At 46.2% G+C, this 11,399-nt stretch overlaps 1 protein-coding gene across 3 annotated transcripts in view; it reads right to left on the reverse strand.

The window, feature by feature from the left end:
- ctnnd2b (catenin (cadherin-associated protein), delta 2b) overlaps window positions 1-11,399 on the reverse strand; it is a 159,641-nt gene that overhangs the window by 33,530 nt on the left and 114,712 nt on the right. The gene's annotated exons all lie outside the window — the stretch shown is intronic.

Here is an 11,399-nt window from a genome sequence, read left to right on the forward strand (position 1 = left end):
CCACAAAACACCTGCAGAGGACGGCAGGGAGGCGGGAAGTGAACAAAAACAGATGCAGGAGGCAAACAGGAAGAGAGGCGCAAAGACAACTGAAATATTTAGCAGCTTTTAGCGAGCAGCAAAAAAAAAGAAAAAACAACCGCTGCAATTGCATGTTCTCAAAATGAGACATTTGTGGTGGGACAGAAACACCACTTTTTTTAATATGAATTAAAACCGAACAAAAGTTTTATTTCATGTCCTAAAGACGATGACACTAAGTGATATACACTCATGTAAAGGCTGATATATTGAGTTTATTTCTATTATAATTTACATAAATACTCTTATTTTGATTGAATCTATATCCTGATAGTGCTCTTAATTTGTAGGAACAAATTTAGACACTCAACAAAAGCAGGAAAAATGTTGATCTTGAATTAGAAATCAAAGACAGAAGCGTCAGTGTGACAATGAATTAAAAACCTTCACGTTTGTGACTTACAGATTTTTTTAAAACTAGCGCGCTCGTCAGGCGCCACAAGGTTCAGACTTCTGTCGTGAGGGTGGATTTGGTCGCCAGATATCACGGCGCTGAGAGACAGCGGTCATGGAGGTTAATAAGAACCAGCCTGCTGTTGTTTGTCAGGCATGAGAAGAGACTACGGGGTTTCCTGGGGGAACCTGGATGGAAACACGTGCAGCGTCATAAGGAGGAACAGAAGTCACCAGAATCGCCGCAGCACTTTCCTGCTCGAGGATGAAAGACATTGCTCATGCAGACCTCAAACTGGACACAATAATGGTTGTTGTGTCGCCGGCAGCGACCACTTAAAGTGAAGCTGATTGACTTTGGCCTGGCCTGTCACGAGTCTGCTGCTCGGCCCGGCGTCTGCTACAGAGCACCGGAGGTCATTCTGCACGCTCCCCTCACAGAGAGACACCAATATGTTGCGTAGCTGCAGAAGTGGCGGCTGGATACGCGATCTATCAAAGTGAGGCCGATTATGACACGCTGTTTATTTATCGTGGATCCTCTCGGGGGTCAACCAGCTTGATTGTGGCATACTTGCACCAACAGAGGAAGAGTCAGCAAAACCAAAGTGTTGATGACCTTCAGCTGCTGACGGTGATGAACTGGGGGCAGCGGAGTGACCGCCGTCTATTTGTGGACACGGTTGCAACATGAAACATGTGGAGGACCCATCACGCTGCTGAGTTTGCACTTCAGTTGTGTTTCTCTGAAAGTAGCAGCTAGCAAGCTAAGCTAACTAGCCTCCACTCTGCCTTCCAACAGACATTAGCCGTGGCTCGTGTTATGTCGACAGCAGCTCCTGCACACTCAGCGACGTGTTCGTCCCAGATGATTATACAGAGGGTTGAATTAGCAGCAGCTGTTTCATGGGTCCAGATACAGTGACAGCAAATGACCAGACTGTCAAAACTCACAGCAGTCTGCAGTCCTGTAACCACGGCTCACATTTTCTCCCGGGGGCTTAATCTGGCTCTGTGTAACACCTGGTTCCACGGCCCGAATCTGGCCCGCGTACAGCGTGATTGTCGGATGCTACTTCCACATCTGGACCAATTCTGGCGCACGCACAAGAACATCTTCCGGCTGTCAGTCAACACCGCAGGATAACAGCCAGAACCTGCCCAGATGTGGAAGTATTTGGGCCAGACACGGGCCGAGGACCCAGGCATATGTCGGGCCAGAAGTTTTTATTTTGCTATCTGGGGAAGACAGGGCAGAGACACACACACACACACACACACACACACACACACACACACAACCCGCCAATTAGCTCCCTGCATCTCGCACAGGTGTGACGCATTTCAAACGTTCTTCTAATATTTCAAAACATAACCTTTCATTTATTGCTCCAGGTTGCCACGGTGCCGCTGTAATTAATAGATAACGAGGTAAAACAAATTGAAAGAAGAACTGAAAGCAGTAAATCACTTAGACAACATTCCACCGCGCCTCTCTCCTCTCCTTAATCCTCACCTGAATTCAACACACAGTGACCAGCCAACCAAGGAAATGGAGTGAGTTGTGTCTTTCCTATTGCTGTTTTTTACCATTCACCACACACACACGCACATGCACACACACACACACACACACACACACACACACACACACACAGACAGACACACACAGACAAAGCTCTCTGTTTGAGCCTTTTCCAGAAAAGGACAGTGAAGATAAGAGGCAAATAATCATCACATTTTTCTGCAAACACTTTGATTTCTTGAGTAGTTTTACACACGCACGCACTTAGCACACACACACACACACACACACACACCCACACACACACACACAATAACCTTGAGGATCTACACAACACATCATAATTCTTGTTGACCTTCTTCCTGCGAAGTGTCTACGTCCTAATCTATGTACTCGTATAATTATATGTTTGTGGATCTGCGAGTGTCCACCCCTGCTCGTATCTGCACTTATCTACCCCGTCCTTTGTTGTAATTACAGCTGTAGTAGTGGTAAAACATCCTATCCTTACATCTGTGTGTGTGTGTCTGTGTGTGTGTGTGTGTGTGTGTTTGGAATATGGCGTCCTCTCTTTAGCGCTGCGCTGTTCACCCTTGGCTGAACAGCGACTGTGTAATTACAGCCTCCGTTATCTGTCTTCGTGGGTTTGTATGAATTTGTTCTTGTTTGTGTGTGTGTGTGTGTGTGTGTGTACATGTATTTGTGTTGTTCGTGTGCGTCTTAGCCCCCTTGACAAATCAGTCTTAGCTCCGTCAGTGTTTGGACTCGCGTGTGTTTATGCGGAGCGTCGAGAGCGGCGGTGTGTGTTTGTGGTCGGGAGGAGTTTCTAAATGACCAGCCTCTGGCCTCGTGGCGGTAATTAGCCGGGACCGCCGTGTCAGCAGAAGTGTCTTCTCTCCGTCCCGTCTTATCTCCTGCTCAAGAGGCCGCAGAAGGCGTGCTGGGTTTTTTGATAACTTTGACATTCAACGTGACACGTAATAATACGGGCCGACCTTGAATTCCACATTTACGCGTCAGCAAATAAAACACTCCAATGTGAACTAATGTCACATGGAACATTTCGTCTGCTCTCTGACCCAGTGTTGTATGAGAAGCTAAACTTTCATCTCTGTGCATTAGTCGTTAGCTTTGAGATTTAGCCCAACGTTAGCATGAAACGGCGAAGAAATACAACAACAGTAGCTGAGACAGATTAACTGTATCACCGTCCAGACATGTGCACGGCAGAATGAAGCTGTGTTGCATCTGTCATCACAAATATAAAAATATTATAATTATAATAAGTTAATTTATAAATATATTTTACAGACGGACAGGAATACTGCACACAATTAAATGTAATTAAAAGTTGTAGGCAGTAGATGCTATGGAGGCATGTGCTCTGTGGAGTAATTAGGATAGTTTTTTCCCTAGAACATCATGTTGCTGTTATTATTATTATTATTTTATTTTTTAACTGTAATTGCATTTTCACACACAACCGAAGAAAATGTGTCGGTTTGTAATTTGGGGCAAACCAGGCATTAAAACTTAAATTCTAACAGTAGAAAAAGGGACACAGTGTGACTGCAGCATAGACACCAGGATGGCGCTCACAGTGCAGCGATTACCTGGATCCTTTAACCAGATCTGCGCCAAGTTTTAAGGAGTCCTTCTCTGGCTCAGGCGCCGTCCCTGCACCAAGTTTGGTTTAAATCACTTCAGTACTTTTTGCATAATCCTGCTGACAAACCAACGAACGGGTGAAAACACAACCATAAATCTTGCATGGATTTGTGTTTCTGAATTTTTAAGGTGCTGATTACAAACATCAGAAAAGTTTACTGTGATGAACATAATGAAGCTCATCCTGCAGAATCTGAATAAAAATGACTAAATAATGTATTTGACGTCCTGCGGCTAAACTGTTGGAGCTCAGCGTGAAAAACTCCATTGTTATGAAACTCTTCCTCACACGTTAGCTGCGTCCTGTCAACATGCACGCTAACGATAGGTCCGTCTAATTTTGCTGATTTCATTTGTGGTCATATTAGAAAAGTCAAACAGCCATTAAAAAATGAACAATTGCTCGTCAGTCAGACGATATAAAAATCCATTATTAGCTCATCTGACTCAGTGGCGTCTAGAAAACAGTGCAGTTGCTTTCAGTATTGCAGAGTGAGTGTGGAGGAGTCCGTGCATGTTATGTGTCAGTCGCACTGATGTGATAACCGTACACAGTATATGCCAGAGCGTGATGTATGACGCATGATGTCATCCTGCAGCTGCTGGAGTAAAGGCAGCTGTTTCCCAGCATCACTTCCTGCTGTGCAGAGTATGACATCATCTGCCAGGGGTGAAAGGCAGTGGGATTTATTTTTTATTTTTTTATCTTTGATCTGAAACACACTCACTCACACACACACACACACACACACACACACACACACACACACACACACACACACACACACATCAGATCATCCTCTCACATTAATAAACACGAAACACGCAGGTGGAAAAACCCACACACATCCAAGGTCTACAGAGTGTACACACACACACACACACACACACACACACACACACACACACAGAGCCATGAGTGTGTGACGGATGAAGGGGGTTAATTGCCTCAGCCTTACATCATGAGTGGCAGCAGGAGGTTATGAATGCACCGTTATATGGAGGGAGGGGAAATGAATATGTTGGCTATCTCTCTTTGTCTCTGAAGCCATTTCCCATCTCTCATTTTCACTTCACTTTCATTCCCCCGTCGTATTTCTCTCTCCTGCGACACTGCGGCTCATCTTTTCTTTTGTTTGCCGCTTGATCTCTATTCTTTTTTCCTTTTTATTTCATTTGCTCCTGATGTATTTGTTGAGTGACTCCTGTCCTTGTGTGAACTGAATATGAGACCTTCAGAGGAAAACTCATCATTTGACACAGTGAGTGTTTATTTGTGTTTGTTATAATAAGTAATAAATAATGAATGAGGTGAGCAGAGGGTTGGTTCTGACAACTCGTAACAAAACAGACGTGAGTAAAGTCGGAATTAAACTTCTGCAGAAACACACGTGCGCATCTCTGCTGCTCTGCACGCCCAAGGGTGTTGACGGTGAAGCTGACCTTTGACCCTTTGGGATATGAAATGTCACCACTTCATTTGAACCTCACAGACATTCGAGTTAAATTGTTTTCATAATTAGCGTATGAATTCATGAGTTATGGCCAAACCCATGTTTTGTGAGGTCACAGTGACCCTCGACCTCTGACCTTTGACTACCAAAAAAAAAAAAAATCAGTGCACTACAGTATTTACAGTACGTCTCAACAAGCAGTGGGTGGTGTGAACACCTTCAGCAGCTGCTTGTATCCGAGTTACACGCGTAGCGTTTATCAGGAGCTCACACTGATGGTTTGACCTTGACAAACAGCAGGGTGTTCTCCGCGGTAAGAGAGACCACCACCCTCCCATGACAGGAACCGTGCCTCCTGTCATGTGGGCGGGTCTGTCCGGGGCTGATGAGTCCGTTAAACAGCCGGGTGGATGAACCGGTTGTCACCTTTTTTTTTTCGGCTGCTGTCGTCTACAGACAGAACAGACAGTTCAGCGGAGGGAACGCTCGAGATGGTCGGTGTGACATCGAACCAGCTGTTGCTCTTTCCGCAGCTGGAAACTGCTCACACTTTTATTCCTTATAGGACGCAGATATGACAAGCACACTGTGAACTAATGAATCATTAATCTAATCCTGTAAAAAAACTGTTTGTTGTTCAGTGTAAATGTCAGAGGTGAGTATAATGCTGGGACATGAGGAGACACTAGTATTAAAACTGTAAATGGACCTCACACACACACACACACACACACACACACACACACACACACACACACACACACACACACTCAGGGTTCAGTATCTTGCACAAGAACACTTCGACGTCCAGACTGAAGTAGCCGGGAATCGAACCACCGACCTTCTGGTTAGTGGAGGACCTGCTCTAACTCCTCAGCAACAGCTGCCCAAAGTATCTCATGGAGTGTTTAATAATCCTGTGATGTGTCTATAAAACAACATGGAGTTATGGCTCAGTATAATATTAATGTCCTCTATTCTCCTGCATAGACGACATTAATAATAGATTATGTTTTTTTTACTCCATGTGTTCGATCTAAAAGTTTTCGGAACAAAGGGAAGAAGTTTCTCAGCTGGATGTGTGTGTGTGTAACAGGAAAATAAATACAGTTCACACTCTATCACCACGAAGAGACAACAGCTGGTGATGTTCTCGTCGACACGACAGAAACTTTTTTTTCACCAATTTATTCTCCTCACACTACGAAAACCTTACTCCTTGTTTTAGTAATTAGGTGACCATTGATCACTGTTAATTACTTGGTCCACACGGACCTGCAGCTGATGTATTAATGAGCTTCAGCTCGGGCTGCGACTTTTTTCACTGTTGGTTCATTAGTTATTTTTTTAGGTAGCAGTGAAAAATGTCAGTGATAATTTTCCACAGACCAAAGTGACGTCTTAAAAAACATCTGGTTTCATCTGTTTGTTGTTTGTTTAAAGGCATCATGTGTAAATACAAACATCTGAGGAGCTTGAAACATGTCTTTCAATCAATAAAGAATAAAATCAAAAGGTCTTTCAAATTCCTTTTCTGCCGATCAACTGGTCAATCAAATCGACCAGGAGCTGCAGCTCCCGCTTCAGCCATGAAATGTAATCGTGTTTACTCCAGTCGGATCCTCTGGGTCTTGGAAACCTTGACTCTGAGCGGTGGACTGTTAAATTATGACAAGGTCGACCTGAGCTGTTCGACCTTGAGAGTCTGCTACTGCGCCGTGTGTGTGTGTGTGTGTGTGTGTGTGTGTGTTCACTTATTCAGTCATTATATCTGGTGTCAGCTACAGTGATGCAAGTGAAAGGAGAAGTCAGTAATAAACTACAGAACTATACAAACACAAAAACTGCACCTGCCTCACCTGGCTGCGTGAGGAGGAGGGGGCGGGACCTTCCTGACTCGCAGTGAACTATCACATAAAGTACGTTTGGTTTTCTTTTCTCCTCGTCCTCATCTCAGCGTGTCATCTTCTCTTTATGTTTGTGTGGTGTATTCATTAGCGTTTCCTTCCTCTATTTTAATGTTCCGTGTCGTTTGTGATTGAAATATTTGCATAAGTTTTTGTTTATTGTAAAAACAATAAACTATTAATCATAACAAAAGAAAAAAACGTTACCGCAGTGAGTTTCATTCTGGTGGAAATATTATTTACCTGCATTTAAACAGTCTTTTTTTTTTTTCTTTCTGAGAAGCTGCAATAAAAACTCCTTTTAAAATAAAGTGAAAAATAAGTTAATGAGCAGAGTATAACTCAGGGGGACACAGCTGCTGTATGTTGGTTTAATTAACTTTGGCTGTGTGGCTTGTTGGCTTTGTACACTCTTTTACAACCTTGTTTTTTGAATGTTGATGCACAAATGCACAACAACTTTTTATTTTCCCTTAAATTTATCTTTTCTTGATTTGCCTTTTTTTTTTTTAAATATTTGCTTTATAAATTATTTTTATTAATTAGACCTCTAGCAGTTTTTGCATAGTTTTGCAAAGTTGGTAAAAAAAACAAACTTTCTGGCACAAATCCTGAACTGTGTTAATTGAGTAAATAATCCACATCTTTATGTTTTACACAACCTTTTAATCTGAGTTCACTGTGTCGAGCCGTCGCTCTCCATCTCTCCGCGTCGCCTGAACTGAACGAGCATTGTGACTCTCCATCACAGCGTGAGCCTGACAACCTCCATATCTGCCTCTGAAAAGCTGACGCCAATGTGAGCAATCCAGGCCTGTCACTTACGATGACGTGTGGCGCCGGCGACTGGATGAGAAAGTTGCATTGTAATGACAAGTGGAACCGCGGCTACTGACAGCGTGTGGGGGGGGGGGGGGGTTTAAAAAAGGGAATAAAGAAGTTCAGGAAAGCGCTGGGAGTCAGAGAGGGCAGATATCCTGTTGTTGTTGGCGTTTCTCTGCAGATCAGCTCAACCTCTCCGCTTCACACACGCCGTCACACCTGGTTAAATAGGTATCGCGTGTGGAAGCAACACGACTGGACTGTGAGGTCAAGACAACTAAAAAGAAAACCCATAAAAACTGTGTTTGTGCTGCAGCTGCAGGTGTCTGTGCGATCGTTGATCTCAGATTGTTTTGTTACTGGATATATTAGTAAGTCAGTTTCAGAATCGTAGCTGGTGTAAGCCAGGATCATTACCTGCAGATCAAAGCAGCATCACACAGTTTCCTCCAGGCTACAAACACCGAAGCACAACCAGCCTGAGCTACACCGACAACCAGAGCTTTTTACTACACACAGGCTGTTTTCAATTCTAGGCATCATGTGGAACTTGGCTTATGCAGAACTGTTTATGGATGTGAGGGAGACTGAGGGCAGACGGGTCGGACCTGAGGTCTCAGCAGCAGAGTGACCTCTCTGTAGAGACGGCCACGACCTAAGAAGACCGTCTCAGTGGAGAGCCGGACGACACATCAGGGATTCACACACTGTCCGCTCTCTCCTCCTTTTCTTTTCTTTGTCTGTGTCTCTGATGGACAGGAGCTACAGAAGGGCCGGAGGTGCAGGTTTCATCTTGTGACAAACACAAAGCCGACACGTGCCGCACAAGAACATACGACATGGTGACAAACGGATCAATGAAAATCACAGCACAAAGATCTGGAACCAGCTGAACACCCGTCGCCGCCGCCATCGTTTGGAGGAATGGTGTTCATCCAAAACAGTTCTGGAGGCTTGTGGTGGACCAACACCTCACACACAGTGCTGTCATTTGTAATCTGGGTTTCCCATAACCGTAACTTTTAAGAACCTTGTGAAGCTCCGTCACTTGGTTCTTGTGTTTCAGGTCGTGTTGGATATCTATCACTGACAGACGACAGCGGGAAAACGCAGGTTGGTGATTGAACATTTCTGTAAAGTGGCATCAGACCACTTTGTAGTTTTCTCCTTTCTTTCCTTTAATCTTTGCTTCTTATTCTGATCTTCCGCCTCCTCTCTCAAACTGTTTTCTAGACGGGGACGGTGATGTCAGAGTTCCCTGGACACGGTCGCCTGAGGATGAGGATGCTGTCCTGACTGCAGGTGATCTCCATCCACTGTCTTCCGCTTATCCGGGGACGGGGGTTGCGTTGGCGGCGTCCCTCTCTCTCCAGCAACGCTTTCCAGCTCCTCCCGGGGGGGATCCTGAAGCGTTTCCCCCGGGCCAGGTTGGGTATGTACTCCCTCCAGCGAGTTCTGGGGTCTACCCCCGGAGGAAACCAAGGAGGCTTCCTTATCAGATGCCCGAACCACCTCAGCTGGCTCCTTATAAAGCTCCTCGCCTCCTCTCTGAGGCCGCCGAGCCCAGCCGACCCTACGGAGGAAACCCGCTCCAGTCGGTCCCTACCCGGAGCTCGTGACCACAGGTGAGCGCTGGAACCAAGATCTCGCCCTCACCCAGGGAAATATCTTTAAATCTAAAGATGAACTGGGACGGTTCTCGTTCTGCTGCAGAGTTAATACCTGCTCCTCTTCCAGCTTTACTCCCTCCACATAATCATCTTCAGCTCTGATCAGCAATTACTAAAGCAAAAAAGAGGGAGAGACACTGAAGAGCAGAGGCCAACAACCTTGTTTGTGACTCTTTGTGCCATCAAACAAACTGTACACGTGAGAGGAACAGTGTGTGTGTGTGTGTGTGTGTGTGTGTGTGTGTGTGTAGCTGAATCTGCAGCCAGCCAGGCAGGCAGCTTGACTTCCCACTGTGATCCTGATTCAAAATGCTCACCAGAGAGCGAGAGAGAGAGGCAGCGAGGGCACATGATACAGAGAGAGAGAGAGAGAGAGAGAGAGAGAGAGAGAGAGAAAGAAGGGAGACAGAGAAAGGCAAAGAGGACAGGGGGAGAGACGGGAAGACCAATTACGAAAAACCTAACCACAGAGGGATAGGAGCGAGAGAGAGAGAGTTATTTCCTCTGGGTCTTTGAGAGAGAGAGGAGAGAGGGGAGCACGGTCTGTCTGCGTCCGGTCGGTCGTTCAGCTGATTAATTTGTGACAGGAGGGATTTCTGTGCTCCGTGCCTTGAATTGCTGCTCTAATTTATATGGTAATCTTCTTTAAGACTCCGGCAGCATACAAAAAAACCTTTTATTTCCATCTCTGCTAAGCCTAAACCCTTATCTACACTCGCTACACACACATATATAAATGTACACTAACGCACAGCGCACATGTGGTCATCCTCGGCCCCATAAACCTGATTGTGTGCGTGGGAAACGCGAGGACGCCTCTCAATTTCACTTTCCCTCCGATGAGGATGGGGGGGGGGGGCGTTCGGCTTGTGTTAGTATTCATGACCGTCTCTTATTACCACGGACGCCTCTGAAAATGTTTGTCCCTCACCCGGAATCTCATGTCACCCTGATCGTGACGAGCTGCTGTAAATAATTAGGAGAGAGTGGGATAAAGGCTCAAGGGCGGCTTCTGTGGGGTACGGGGGGGGGGGGGGGAGGGGGGGGGGGGGGGGGGGGACAAGGACGGGTGATCATTTGGAGGAAAAAGCTGAGCCGGACACTCGCTAAAATAAGCCTGCGTCCACATCATGTGGGAGGGGCGGTTGGGACGGGAGAGATTCCCCTTTTCAGTCCGTCAGTGAATTGAAAATAAAGCAACGGCTCAATTACCTGAACTCTGGCCAAGTGTTGCAGAGAAGAGCGCTGATGTTGGACGCCGCAGCGATAAGAAGAAATGCAAACGTGAAACATCCAAACACTTCCACTCCCCCTAAGCCAAAGTCGAGCAACATGGAGGCTCCCCTCCTTTAACACGGCCCGGCCTGTCCTGCTGAGAGACGAGCTGTAGGACATGCAGGTAGACTGCTGGATCACTGACTGCCTGACGGACAGACCACAGCCGCAGGGATGTGTGTCTGAACAGGTGGTCACCGACAGAGGAGCAGCAGCCGAGTCCTGTCAGCTGCAGGAGCTTTCACACCACACGCGACACACCACACGCAGCTGTGGGGTGTGTCAGCGGTGGACGGACACCTGGGGGACGTGGAGATGTTTGTGGACTTCAGGAGGACAAGGGCTGTGTCTCTCTTGGAGAGAAGGTGGAGGAGGAGGAGGAGGAGGAGCAGGAGGAGGGATACAGACGCCTTGAAGCTCACCTCGACAACAGACTGGACTGGAGGTACAACACAGCGGCTGCTGCAGGAAGGGACCGAGTCTGTTGTGTGCATTATTAAACTGAACAAACTGATCGGGAGGGCGGGGCTCTGTGCCGGGGGAACGTGAAGAGGAGGATGCATTAAAAATGCTGTCTCTCTACAGTATGCTATATGCTACCCCC

Source organism: Seriola lalandi, unplaced genomic scaffold, assembly GCF_002814215.2.
Source record: "Seriola lalandi dorsalis isolate HSWRI2012SDOR001 ecotype SW California unplaced genomic scaffold, Sedor1 jcf7180002054208, whole genome shotgun sequence".
Lineage (NCBI taxonomy): Eukaryota > Metazoa > Chordata > Actinopteri > Carangiformes > Carangidae > Seriola > Seriola lalandi.